The sequence below is a fragment of the Acomys russatus genome, chromosome 22, assembly GCF_903995435.1.
Source record: "Acomys russatus chromosome 22, mAcoRus1.1, whole genome shotgun sequence".
Classification (NCBI taxonomy): domain Eukaryota; kingdom Metazoa; phylum Chordata; class Mammalia; order Rodentia; family Muridae; genus Acomys; species Acomys russatus.
The window spans coordinates 11,720,074-11,734,083 of NC_067158.1; positions in this window are offsets into that span (position 1 = coordinate 11,720,074).

The window sequence follows — 14,010 nt, forward strand, 5'->3', positions numbered from 1 at the left end:
AACAGATCCACATATATTTGCCTAGAAGGAGATATAGTAAATAAATGGGGATTCGAGAGTTGCCTCCACGGTTAGGAGCACTTGTTGAGGCTCCAGGTACAGATCCCAGTGGCCACATGGGCACAACCACCCCTAACCCCACTCCCCAGGGTATCAACGCCTTCTCCTTACCGTAGGCATCAGATACGCAGGCAAAACACTTATACACATAAAATAATAAACAACTACATCTTTTTAAAAGATGTACTATTTTACCTGGGTGGTGGTGGTGGTACATGACTTTAATCCCAGCACTCGGAGGCAGAAGCAGGGGGGACCTCTGTGAGTTCGAGGCCAGCCTGTTCTACAAGGTGAGTCCAGGACAGCCAGGGCTACACAGAGAAACCCTGTCTCGAAAAACAGAAACAAAAAGAAAAAGGTATTATTTTTAATTAAGTATACACACCTGTGTGTCACGTGCCATTGGAAGTAAGAGGAGTTGGTCCTCTGAAGCTGGATGTGCAGGCGGTTGTGAGTCTCCAGACCCGGGTACTGGGAACAGAATTCGGGTCGACTGCAAGTGTAGTGCGTTCCCTTAGGCACTCAGCTTTCTCTCCAAACCCAATAAGTCTTTAAGAATAAATAAACAAACGGTTTCCCATGGATGACTAAGACCTGTTTGAATTTTACTCCCTGTGCATTATATTTATTACCTTCTCAAAAATAGAAAAATAAATGAAGAGAGTAATCTGCTAAACCAACAAGTGATAACATTCCTTTTCTATCTGCAAACACATTCATTCAATAAACTTTATTGGAAAGCAATAAGGTTTTCCACATGAAGCCACCAGAAGATAAATGGGACCGGCCTGTAGTTACAGAAGAAAACGTCATCAATTGGGAGACGCCTCACGGTGGGCACACGGGACTGCCTACGCTTTTATTTTCAATAATAATTTAAAAACAAAGGTTAAATTTATGGTGGTATTAGCCAGTCTCTGTGTTCAATCACTTTCCTGCTTTTTCCCCCTTTTGCCTTCCTTACTTCTGCAAACATTTATTACTTATGAGACAAAGAAGTCAATAAAAGATGTCCATAAACTATAAGTGCACATTAACTATTTTGCAAAATGGTTTTAAGACTTTGAATCTTATCCTGCTTCTTTTAGGCAATTCAGATTTAAGCTATGCTAGCATTCTTCCACAGCACTTATGTCTATTTCTGGAAACTTCTTTTATTGTATTTAAACATCATATAATTCTCTTGAAAGGTACAATAGTGGTTATACAGACAAGTAGCGGCAGTTCTTTCAAACCCCTTAGAAGCGTCTCTCCCTGCCTTTGATGACCATCATCAATCTCTGTCTCCTCTGAGCCTTGAGGCAGAAGGCCAATCTAGGCCCAGACTCATCGGTGGTTTCAACGCTGCTCCAACCTGCCCCTGATTTGCAATGGCCACCCAACCAGAAGTCACAAAACTCAAATAATGCTGCAGGGGCCAGCCAGGGGATGTGAGTGAGTGAAGCGGGCCAGGTGTAAGCAAAAATAACCGGCAAATGCTACAGCAAAGGAAGATGGGGCTTCAAACAGAAACTCCCCTGGGAGTGGCCGCCTGGGGAATGCCTGGCCGTTTTAAGGTTACCCTGGCAGCTAGTTGCTACGTGGGTTGTAGTCCCAGGACGCTCAGCTCTTCTGATTTCTTCAGAAGAAGGAAGACTAAGAAAGAGAAGGAGGAGAAAGGAAGGAGGAAAAAATAAGAAAAAAAGAAAATAAAGTTGTTGTGGTTGGTTTTTTTTTTTTTTTAATAATCTATTTAATTTTACGTGCATTGGTATGAGGGTATCAGATCACCTGGAACTGAAGTTACAGACAGTTCGGACCTGCTGTGTGGGTTCTGGAAATTGAACCTGGGTCCTTTAGAAGAGCAGACACTGCTCTTAACCACTGAGCCATCTGTCCAGCCCAAGAAAGTAAAGTTTCGCAATTGATTTTTTTTTGGAGATTTTACAGGCCAATTGTGGCTCAAAAGACACAGAGATAGGGACTGCACCAAGGAATAAAGACTGTCTGGGCTGTGCTGATAGAGGAAGAAGCAATTCCAGGAGCCGAGACGCGTCAACAGCGCACTGTGTAGGAGCCAGAGTGTCCGCGGGTAGCAGTCCTCACGCAGGAGGCACAGGTACGTAACTGAAGAGGAAGTGTAATTGCATGCCCACTTGGCCAAGAAAGGCTGGTGGCAGATGAGGAGTCATTACACCTTTGAAGAGAGACAAGCCAGGCTGCTTTTATGTGGCTTAACCTCTATTAGGAAAGGGAAAAGGAAAAGGAACCAGAGGAAATAAAGGCTGCCTGCTTGGTTTTGTCCAACTGTATAAAACAGGATGGCTGAATAGACCGCCTGTAACCGGAGAGGAGGGCATCTGGACCATAGTGTGGAAATGTGCACTCCATACCGTGCCTAGAACACATCGGCCTGCGGGGGAGGACAAAACCAACGTAACTTATCTACTCCGCGCCCTGGTCCACAAACACAAGGCTTAGAGAATTCATAGGTTTTCTCTGATGGTGACACGCAGCTTTAATCCCAGCACTCGGGAGACAGAGGCAGGCGGGTCTCTGTGAGTTCGAGGCCAGCCTAGTCTACAACGGGAGTTCCAGGACAGAGAAAACCCGTCTCTGGAAAAACAAAACAAAACAAGGACAACAACAACAAAAAAGTCAGATGAGCACGTGACTCAGAATAGCCATATTGGGTGGGTCAACAGTGAGCACGTGACCAAAGCAGGACCAATCAAGGCCTTCTTTAAAATTGGCTCAGTAACAACCTGGTAGATAAAACTGCTTTCTGCTCTACGTTGTCAAATTTAAAGATTGCATTAAAAAAAAAAAATTGTGTATGGCTTCAGAGATGGCTCAGCGGTTAATAGCAATGTATGCTCTTCCAGAAATCCTAAGTTCAATTCCCAGCAACCACACGGTGGCTCACAACCATCTATAATACCCTTTAATGCCCTCCTCTGGCATGGAGGTGTACATGCAAATAGAACACTCATATACATAAAATAAATAAAGTATATATTTAAATTGCATAAGTATAACTGTGTGGCTATTTCCCTTAACTACAAAGAAAATATGAACAAATATTTGCAATATTCTACTGAGAGGGGAATATAATTCATTATAATATAACGCTTTTCTTTTGTTTGGTTGGTTTTTGTTTGTTTTGATTTTTGTTTTTTGAAACAGGGTTTCTTGCCGGGCGTGGTGGCACACGCCTTTAAACCCTGTCTTGAAACACCAAAAAAAAAAAAAAAAAAGAAAAAAAAAAAGAAAAAAAAAAAAAAGAAAAAGAAAAAAGAAAAGAAAGAAACAAGGTTTCTCTGTGTAGTCTTGGCTGTCCTGGGGACGCACTTTGTAGTCCAGGCTGGCCTCGAACTCACAGTGGCCCACCGGCCTCTGCTTCCCGAGTGCTAGGATTAAAGGTGTGCGCCACCACAGCCTGCTGGTGTCCCCTCCCTTCAGAAGCAAGTCTCCCATGTTGTCCACCATGCCCAAGAAAAGAGCTACTTTCCTCCTGGTGCCTGCCCTAGGCATCACTTGACTGTCATTGGGCAGACTTGCTTGACGGACACCTTAGTAAACCAATCACCATGGCCCAAGGGAAGGCACCTCCTGATTGACCAGATTTAACATCCTTTTCCTTGGTGCCTGGGGACTAATTCTGGCAGATTGTTCATGCTTAAAAAGCGCTGGACAGGGGTCCTAAGCACAGAAAACCCACAAAGGCAACAACAGATGAGGGATCAACTCCCCTGACAGGCCCTGGCTCCCCACCCCAGGGTGGACAGATGCCTAAGCCGTGGTTCTGGCCCCTTGAACCCACTTACAAGCTGCTGTGCAGCACAAGCCATTTGCATTCCCTCCTCCTAGGCCACCTCTCCTGAGGACAAGGACTGTGCCTTTTGCTTCTATAGCTAATTCCTGGCAAAATGCCTCAAATACAGTTGGCACACAATAAATGTTTGCTAAGTGAGTGACTGACTCTTGAGTGTGTGATAAAAATGTAAGTCTTAACAGTCAAACGTTTTCCTTGATTGGACCCCATACCGCCCTCCTAGCCTCCTTTGTACGCCCCGCACCCCTCTCAAACACACAGCAGCTCCCCCAAACGCACCTCCGCAGGCTGTCCTCCTGGCATGCCCCAAAGGCTTACAATGAAAAGACCGGGAAAGGCTGGCAAACCAGTTTTCCGATCGTCAGGCCCTGGCGTTGAAATGTCTGTAATAGAAACCTCTGACTAGTTTGCTCAGCGTCTTCACCCAGCTTTCCGCGTGTCCACAGGCACCGGACGCTGTGTGCACGACGTGACCGCGCCTCTCTCCCCCTTGCTGTAGTTGCCTCCCCAGCTGAAGAAATCAGACCACGGCTACATGCAAATTGGTGCGGGGGCCAGGAAGACTGAGGAGGCAGTTTCCTCGGCATTGAGATGATAACAGCTTGTGTTTACTGAGTATTTATTGTGTGCCAGGCACTGGGCCAAGTGCTTGGCACAGGTTTCCTCCTTTGATCTCTACCCGAGGCATGTAGTATTCCCGCTTTATAGTTGGAGAAGAACGGGAAGTGGGCTCCACAGAAGTAACTGAGCTACATAGGGGCGAAGTCGAGACTGCACGCAGATCTCATGGTGGAACCCTTGCTCTTAAGCCTCAAGCAGAGGGAAGAGTAGAATGAACCGCCCAGTGAGAAGTGGGGTTAGGAGGCTATGGGGTCCCAGAAAAGACAGGGAGGGCTGGAGAGATGGTTAAGAGCACTGGCTGCTCTTCCAGAGGACCTGAGATCATAATGTTCCAGTACCCAAGTCAGGCACCTCACAATCACCTGTAACGCTAATTCCAGGGGATCTGACGCCCTCTTCTGGCCTCCGCGAATACTGCATGCACAAGAGCGTGTCTGTACACACAAAATTTGAAAGTAATAAAAATAAATGAATAAAGAGGGTTGCTGCCTTGCCTTCCAGAGCTTTGCTGACCCTGTCCGTTATTTGAGAGACCCAGGTGTGTTTCCCGCCATTATATTGCCATATTTGCTCTAACAACGTCTTCCATCCCTACCCCCTACCCTCTCCTCACCCCAGACCCCCGTTTGGGGGAAAGTCGCAGGTCAAAATGCATAAAAGATCAAAGAAACTCCTGCTTTTTTTTCCTCCCTTCATGACAAGCTGTGTGACCGAAACAAATTGCTCTCCGTCTCTGGGCTTGTTTCCTTGCCTGGAAAATGCATACGATCCTTGCCCTACCTCAGAGGGCCAGCATGAGGATTACACAAGGAGGTTACAGGAGATGCGGGCTGGGCTGGGCCTGGCAGCTGGGTGTTCACGGTGAGAGAGCTCTGAGCACAGGGTAGATTGTAATTGACACTATGGTCTGTTCCCATGGTACCCGTCGCTGAGGCCTGACTGTAGAGGGTGCTCAGGAGACACTTGCTTTGACTTAGGAATGATGAGCTGGTAAACAGATCTAAACCCCTGGTACTGGAGATGTGGTTTATACCTGTCTGTTTCTTCCACAAGTTAATGATTTACCTCCAGTGTTTAATTTTGTTTAAACAGACACGACCCCATTGGTACCCAAGGCTCTGTCCCGGGCCAAAGTAGCTCAGAGATCAAAGCCACCCAAAAGACACAGGAGTCCTCCCACTGCCCTCTCCCGGAATTGTCCTTTAGCCTGCTGGCACCTACGGTTGCCCTGTTGCCCCTTGACCTTGCATGTAGCCATGCGTTACTTTCTCTTTGACATTAGTTGGCTTCACTTTGGGGTCACCAGGAAACCATGCACCCTCCAGATCTCTGGTGCCTTGGTCTCTACAATCCTCCCCTTTTCTTTCTTCCAGGAGAACACTGCAACTCCAAGGGCTCCCTCCAGCCCAGCCTAACACCTCTGCTTCTCTGCCACCCTGTGTTCCCAGGGCCTCCCTAAGCCCCCTCTCCCCTCTCCCTTCCCTAATAAGACATCCAGAAGTGTCCCAGGACACTGAGAGTCATGGCTCATTTCAGCTTGGCCCTGCCACGCATACCACCCCTTACTCTGCCATGTCTGTGGCATCGGGGCCAGCAGGGGGACAGCCCCACTCTTGGCGGCAAGTTTAAACAGGATCCACCCCGCAGTCCTCTTTGGCTTCTCCATCCCTCCAGCTCTCTACCCACTGGCCTACAAGCCCAGGTTCTTATCCTTCTGCCTCCCCTTTCTCTCTCCTTGCCTTCTTTCCTTCCATCGCCTCCTTCTTTCTCTTTTCTTCTGTGTTTTAACATGGTCTCATGATCTTTCTGCCTCCACTTCGTGAATCCTGGAGTTATAGAACTCCCCGCCCCACCTGGCTACCCAGGATAATTTCTCAGGGTTGTGTTGGGACAGTACCACAAACTTGGTGGCTTTAAACAACAGAATTTCATTCTCTCACAGTTTAGAGGACAGACAGTCTAAAACAAGGTGTCAGGAGGGCCGCACTCCCTCCAGAGCAGAGAACGACCCTTCCTCCCCAGCTTGTAGTGGCTGCCAGGGATCCTTAGTGTGTGGCTCCATCACTCCGATGTTCTTCTATCCTCAATTGGGCTTCTTTATCCCTCTATGCATCTTTTTGTTGTTGTTGTTGTTTTTGGTTTGTTTAATTGTTTTTTGTTTTTCGAGACAGTGTAGCCTTGGCTGTCCTGGACTCACTCTGTAGACTGGGGTGGCCTTGAACTCACAATGATCCACCTGGCAAAACCAAAATTCCACAGTGTAAACAGCTCAGTGTCCAACATCTGGGACTTACTTATTATCTTCTGGGTTCTACACTCACTGTTTGTCAATAGGCTCAAGCCAGCTCTATCGCACACCTGTCGTTACTTGTAGTGGTCTTATCACAGAACTGGAACCTCCAGTGTCCTGGGGTCTCTACTCTAACTGAGGTTAAACGCTAAGGAAGTCCTGGCGTCTCTGCAAGAGGAACTCCAACCCTGCCATGTGGTACCAAGCCTTAGCGTCTCTCCATGACCTCTTCAGCTCTGAGGTCTCTACTGCAGCTGAAGCTGGACCTTCACTGATGGCCTCTCTGGGCTCTCACAGTGCTAAGACTCAGCTGCTTTCCATGACCCTCCCCTTTCGGCTTCCAACACTGTTGCGCTGTGGAAGGCTTTTGCATACTATGAATTTGGTTACCAGCTTGACATGCAGCCCAGGACCACAGCATCTGTGTGCTGACCCCTGAAGGAATGTGCATGCCTTTGATCCCAGCACTTGGGAGGCAGAGGCAGGTGGATTGCTGTGAGTTCGAGGCCAGCCTGGTCTACAAAGTGAGTCCACGACAGCCAGGGCTACACAGAGAAACCCTGTCTCGGAAACAAACAAACAACAACAACAACAAGAATTGTATTTGTTATATTAACATGAGCTCTTGTGGAAATAAATGAGCAGGGTATGAATTGCAGTGAAGTATTTGTGTGTCAAGCTGACTTTTGTAAATGCAGCACAAACTAGAGTCATCCGAGAAGACAGACCCTCAGTTGAAGGAATTCCCCTATGAGATTGCACCGTGGTCGGGTCTGTGGGTGTGTGCTCTTGGTTAATAATTGGTGTGGAAGGGTCCAGTTCACTGCGGGCAGGGCCACCCCTGGGCAGGTGGTCCTGAGGTGTGTAAGAAGTCAGACTGAGCAAGCCAATCAGTATTCCAAGGCTCCCGCCTTGGCTCCTGCTGAAGTGTCTGCTCCGACTTCCCTCAGTGATCAGTGTGAGAGGGACATGTAAGCCAAGTAAACCCTTTCCTTCCCAAGCTGCCTTTGGTCATGGCGTTTGTGGCAGCGACAGAGAGCCCGTTAGCACACACATCTCTCTGCAGCTATAACTAGCATTCAGTGGCACTAGAGGGAACAAGGCACCTTAGATAATGAAGCCAAGAGTGGGAGCTGCTTGTGGTGGCGCATTCCTATCATCTCAGCACTCTGAAGGCTGAGGCAGGGGAAACACAAGTTCAAGGTCAGCCTGAGAGCCAGCAATACTCTGCCTCAAGACACACAGAAAACAATGCATGGGGCTGGAGAGATGGCTTAGAGGTTAAGAGCGCTTGCTTCTCTTCCAGAGACTCTGCGTTCAATTCCCAGCACCCACACGGCATCTGTAATTCCAGTTCTGGGGGAGCGGACATCCTCTTCTGGCCTCCCTAGGTACCAGCCGCACACACACATGGTATGCGTACAAGCCTGCGTGCAGGTACAGCGCCTGTATGCACAGGAGTCAATAAATATAATTAAAACAACAGCAAGAAACCGCACAGTGAAGACCAGGGATAAGAGATGCCCTGGACCTTCACAGGTGAAGGGAACTTAGTGAGTGTGGAGTAGGAGAGGGCTCTAAGATGGGAGGTGAGTGTGGGGAGGGACTGCAGTACCAAAGAGACCAAGACAAGGAAGTGAAGGCTTTTCCTCTAGAACCTTGGAAGGGCTTTGATCAGAAAAGTATCATTAGGGGCTGGAGAGATGGCTCAGTGGTTAAGAGCACTGTCTGCACTTCCAGAGGTCCTGAGTTCAATTCCCAGCAACCCCATGGTGGCTCACAACCATCTATAATGAGATCTGATGCCCTCTTCTGCAGATAAAGCACTCATATGCAAGAAATAAGATATATCTTTTTTTTTTTTTAAAGAAAAGTATCATTAATCAGTTATAAGTAACTATTAAACATCTCAGGGAAGAATGCTTGCTATCCAATAAGAGAAAACGGGGTGCGGGGGCGAGGAGGAGGAGAGGAAGAGAAGGGGGCAGGCCAGGTAGATCCCTTCAGCATAACACACACAAAAATCAACTTTAAGAAAACTCAGAGCTGGGCGTGGTGGTGCACACCTGTAATCTCTGCGGGTTCAAGGCCAGCCTTGGCGACAAAGCAAGTCCAGGACTGCCAGGGCCATTACATATTACACAGAGGAACCCCGCCTTCAAAAACCAACAAAACAAAACAAAATGAAACAGAAGAAAAGGAAAACTCAGGGCCATGTGGTGGTGGCACACTCCTTTAATCCTAGCCTACAAAAGGAGGCAGAGGAGGCCAGCCTAGCCTACAAAGTGAATTTCAGGGTCTCTGGGAGAGCAGCATATGCTCTAAGAAACAAACAAACACAGAACAAAACAAACAAACAAACAACTATATTTGAAAAAAGAAAGCTTCAAGGGAAGTTGTGTGTATGTGTGTACTCAGCATAGGGTTTGCTGCTGATCTGTACTGAAAGGTTTGTTTCTTTGTTTTGTTTTGGTACATTGTGTGTATGTATCTATGTGTAGTGTGTGTGTGTGTGTGTGTGTGTGTGTGTGTGTGTGTGTGTGTGTGTGTGTGTGTGTGTACCTGTATGCATGTGCGTGCAGGGACCAGAGGACATCTTACTGTCATTCCTTAGCTATAGTTTACCTTCTTGTTTTGGGTTAGTTCCTCACATCCACCTGAGGCTTGCCAAGTAGACCGGGTGGCCAGTGAGCCCCCAGGGGTCCACGTGTCTCTACCTGCCCCTGCCCCTGCCCCGTGTGGACATCTGAGTGCCACCATGCCCATCCTTTGTACGTGGCTTCTGAGGGATTTAACTCAAGTCCTCATGTTTGCAAGGATAGCCCGTTACTACTGAACTCCCATCCCAGTTCCCTAAGGAGTTCTTTTTTTTTTTTTTAATTGATGGGATTCCCCCCAAAACTGAAACTTTAAAAAAAAAAAAAGATGTGTTTATTTATTTTATTATGTACGTACACAGTGTTCTGCCTGCACGTACATCTGCAGGTCAGAAGAGGGCACCAGTTCTCATTACAGATGGTTGTGAGCTACCATGTAGTTTCTGGGAATTGAACTCAGGGCCTATGGAAGAACAGCCAGTGCTCTTAACCTCTCCAGTACCCTTTTTAATCTTTGTTTTGTTTTGTTTTTTAGGTTTTTTCAAGACAGGGTTTCTCTGTGTAGCCTTGGCTGTCCTGGACTCGCTTTGTAGACCAGGCTGGCCTCGAACTCACAGAGATCCACCTGCCTCTGCCTCCAGAGTGCTGGGATTAAAGGTGTGTTCTACCATGCCCGGTGTGACAAATTCAATTTTAAATCTTTTGTTAAGGGGATGGAGAGCTGGCTCAGTGGTTAAGAGCACTAGCTGTAGCTGGGTGTGGTGGCGCACACCTTTAATCCCAGCACTCGGGAGGCAGAGGCAGGCGGATCACTGTGAGTTCGAAGCCAGCCTGGTCTACAAAGCAAATCCAGGACATCCAAGGCTACACAGAGAAACTCTGTCTCAAAACACGTCCCCACAAATGCTGGAAAAGAAATGGAAAGTCAGTGTTTAGGAATGCATAAAAACATCCACAAATAAAGATAAGTAGCCTAGTAGGAAAGTAGGCAGCCAAATGGAACAGTAGGCAAGCCATAGAGTGGAAAAAAATGGCTGGCAATGAATGTGTAAAGAAACTCTCTCATGGGGCTGGAGAGATGATGGCTCAGAGGTTAAGGGCACCGACTGCTCTTCCAGAGGTCCTGAGTTCAATTCCCAGCAACCACATGGTGGCTCACAACCACCTATAATGAGATCTGGTGCCCTCTTCTCTTGTGCAGGTGTATATGTAGCAGAACACTGTGTACATAATAATAAATAAACCTTAAAAAAAAAAAAAGAAAAGAAAAAAGAAACTCACAATGAAGAGGGAATTAAAATCCCCTTAGTAACACCCAGTGAAGCAGCCAATAAGACAAGCAAGAATCACAAAGTCTGAAGCCAGGCAGTGGTGGCGCACACCTTTAATCCCAGCACTCAGGAGGCAGAGGTAGTTGGACTCTATGAGTTCTCTGAGTTCGAAGCCAGCCTGGTCTACAGAGCGAGTTCCATGGCTACATAAAGAAACCCTGTCTCCGAATATTAAAAAAATGAATAAAATAAAATAAAAGTTGGCAAGTGCTGCTGCTGACGTGGAGCTTCGGTGGACAGATTGACAACTGGGACTTGGAGAGCAATTTCATAGTACAGGTTGGACCACATATATGAAATGCTCAAAAGTAAAGGTTTAATTGACGCCACAGGCAGAAAACTCCATCCTCGGCCTCATTTGACAGGTTGCAGTCAAAACACATCTCATCTAGAATTACCTGCAGGTTGTGTAATTAAGCTATAAACACGCACAGACGTGATATCCGCAGTATGAGGGGGCTTTTATGTTTAAAGCTGAGTCCTTACCAAGAAGAGACTTGATACCCTGTGAACATATACAGGGGGAGGAGGTCCCCCTCAGTCACAGTCATAGGGGAGGGGAATAAGGGGAAAATGGGAGGGAGGGAAGAATGGGAGGATACAAGGGATGGGATAAACATTGAGATGTAACAAGACTAAATTAATAAAAAAAAGAATGCAAAAAAAAAAACTGAGTCTTGTCATCAAGGTCTGTCTCTGGTACCTGTGTATGACACGTGTGTGTGTGTGTGTGTGTGTGTGTGTGTGTGTGTGTGTGTGTGTAGTATACATGGGTACAATATGTCTGGTGCACAAAAAGGGAAGAAGAGGACAATGGATTCCCTGGAGTTACAGATATTGTGATTTTCCATATTGGTTCTGGGGTCAAACCCAGGGCCTCTGAGAGACCAGTACATGATGCTCCTAACCAATGAGACATCTCTCCAGTCCCTTTGCCACTTTTTTTGTTTGTTTGTTTCTGCTTTTGTTTTTGTTTTTCGAGACAGGGTTTCTCTATGTAGCCTTGGCTGTCCTGGACTCGCTTTGTAGACCAGGCTGGCCTCAAACTCACAGCGATCTCGCCTGCCTCTGCCTCCCGAGTGCTGGGATTAAAGGTGTGCGCCACCACGCCTGGCTGTCATCTTATTTTTTAAGACAGGGTCTTTCTCTCAGCCTGGGACTTTGTTCAGACTGACTGGCTAGTGAACCCCAGAGATCTGCCTGTCTTCATGCCCCAACACTGGGGTTACAAGCATGTGCCATCATACATGGCTTGTTTGTTTGTTTGTTTGTTTGTTTGTCTGTTTTTTGAGACGGGGTTTCTCTGTGTTAGCCTTGGCTGTCCTGGACTTGCTTTGAAGACCAGGCTGGCCTCGAACTCACAGCGATCCGCCTGCTTCTGCCTTTCATTAAAGGCGTGTGCCACCACGCCCAACTGCTCCCACCTCTTGAGGGCTGGCATTACAAGTATTTACCACCACACTTAGAGCATGTGGCGCCAGAGATCAGTTCAGAGCCTCGAACATCTTAGGAACGCACTCTAACGATGGAGCTGCCACACCCCTCCCCAAACCTGCAACCGTTCCAATTAAAAAAAAAACATTGTAACGCAAAGCACTTATAAGCCTAAGAATTTCCTATAAGAGATGCTCAAGCTGCATCTGGTACCCCCAACAATGGGCAGAACCCCAAGAGCTCTCGGTTGTACTCCTACCTGTGCGTGCCCGGGGGAAACTCTTTCCTATGCAAACACGGAGGCAGGTGGATGGTGGTGAGAGGAACGGTGTACTAGAAAGGAAAATCAGAATGAATGGGCATTAGCAGGTGGATAGCTGGGTATGGTACGTTCATTATGGGATGGCGAAGGGCCAGGGAGGGAATGAGCTCATGAAAAGCCTCAGAGCACAAAATGACTGGTTTCGTTTAAATAAGCTGTGCAAACACACAGCAACGCCACTCCTTCCTAGGGTGTACATATAGACACCACAACATTATAGAGGCCTTACTGTGGAGTAACGCACCAGACTCGGGTAGTGTGCACTCCGGGGAAGGAGAAATGGGGTGGGAAGGGGCACACGGAGATGGCGTGCGCTGGCGGCTCCGTCACTGCTGTTTAGAAATGGGACTATGTCACCCAGGCTGACCCCCAGCTAGGCTGAAGTGGCTCTTCCACCTTTGACTCCCGAGCGTCCTATAGAAGTCCACAAGTCCTGTATGTAGCTTTGTAAGTTGGTTTTATTTTATGTGTGTGGGTGTTTCGTTTGCATGTATGTCTACACGCCATTCTTGCCTGGTGCCCACAAGGCCAGGAGAGGGCATCCAATTCCCTGGCGCTGGAATTATACATTGTTGTGGGCTGCCCTGTGGGTGCTGAGGATCAAACCTAGGTCCTGGGCAAAAGCAATTAAGTGTCCTTATTGCTGAGCCAACCCTCCAGCCCTGGCTCTGTGAATTAGCTAGCACGGATTTTTAACAAAGTGAGTGGATTATCCCTCGGCCCCTGAGAAACTCCTGGAGATCCCTCTCAAACCCCGCCTTCCGCCTGAGAGGAGACAATAGCACCAGCTCAATCATCATGAATGAATTAGGCCTGCTTTCGAACCTAATATAAATGTCATTAAATGGTAGGCAGTCTTCTGAGTGTGTGTGTTTATTTATTTATTTGCCTGTTGATTTTGAGACAAGGTCTTGCCATGTAGCCTTGGCTGGCCTCAAACTCAGAGATTGTTTCTGCTTCCCAAGTGCTGGATTTAAAGGCATGTACCAACACACCTGGTGTGTGTGTGTGTGTATTTGATCATGTATTGTATTTTAAAGTATTTTATTTATTGATTGGTTGATTTGTGTATCTGTGCGGATTTGCGCCTGTGATTGCAGTACCTGGGTTAGCCAGAAGAGGGCAATGGATCCTCTGGAGATGAAGATACAACCCCTTGGGAGCAGATTGCCTTCGGAGTCCTCTGTAAGAGCAGGCCAGGCACTTAACTGCTGAGTCATCTAAGACACCCCGCCCCACCCCTTTTGTGTTTGTATTTTTAATTTAACATTATTGGGATTTACCCTATTGTAGCAATTCATTTAAATTATCTAATTAAAAAAAAAGATTTATTTATTTATGTGTATACAATGTTCTGACTGCATATATGCGTACGCCTGTAGATCTCATTATAGATGGCTGTAAGCCACCATGTGGTTGCTGGGAATTGAACTCAGGACCTTGGGAAGAGGAGTCAGTACTCTTAACCTCTGAGCCATCTCTCCAGCCCAATTATCTAATTCTTACTGCATAGAACCCCACAGTATAAATACACTCTGGCT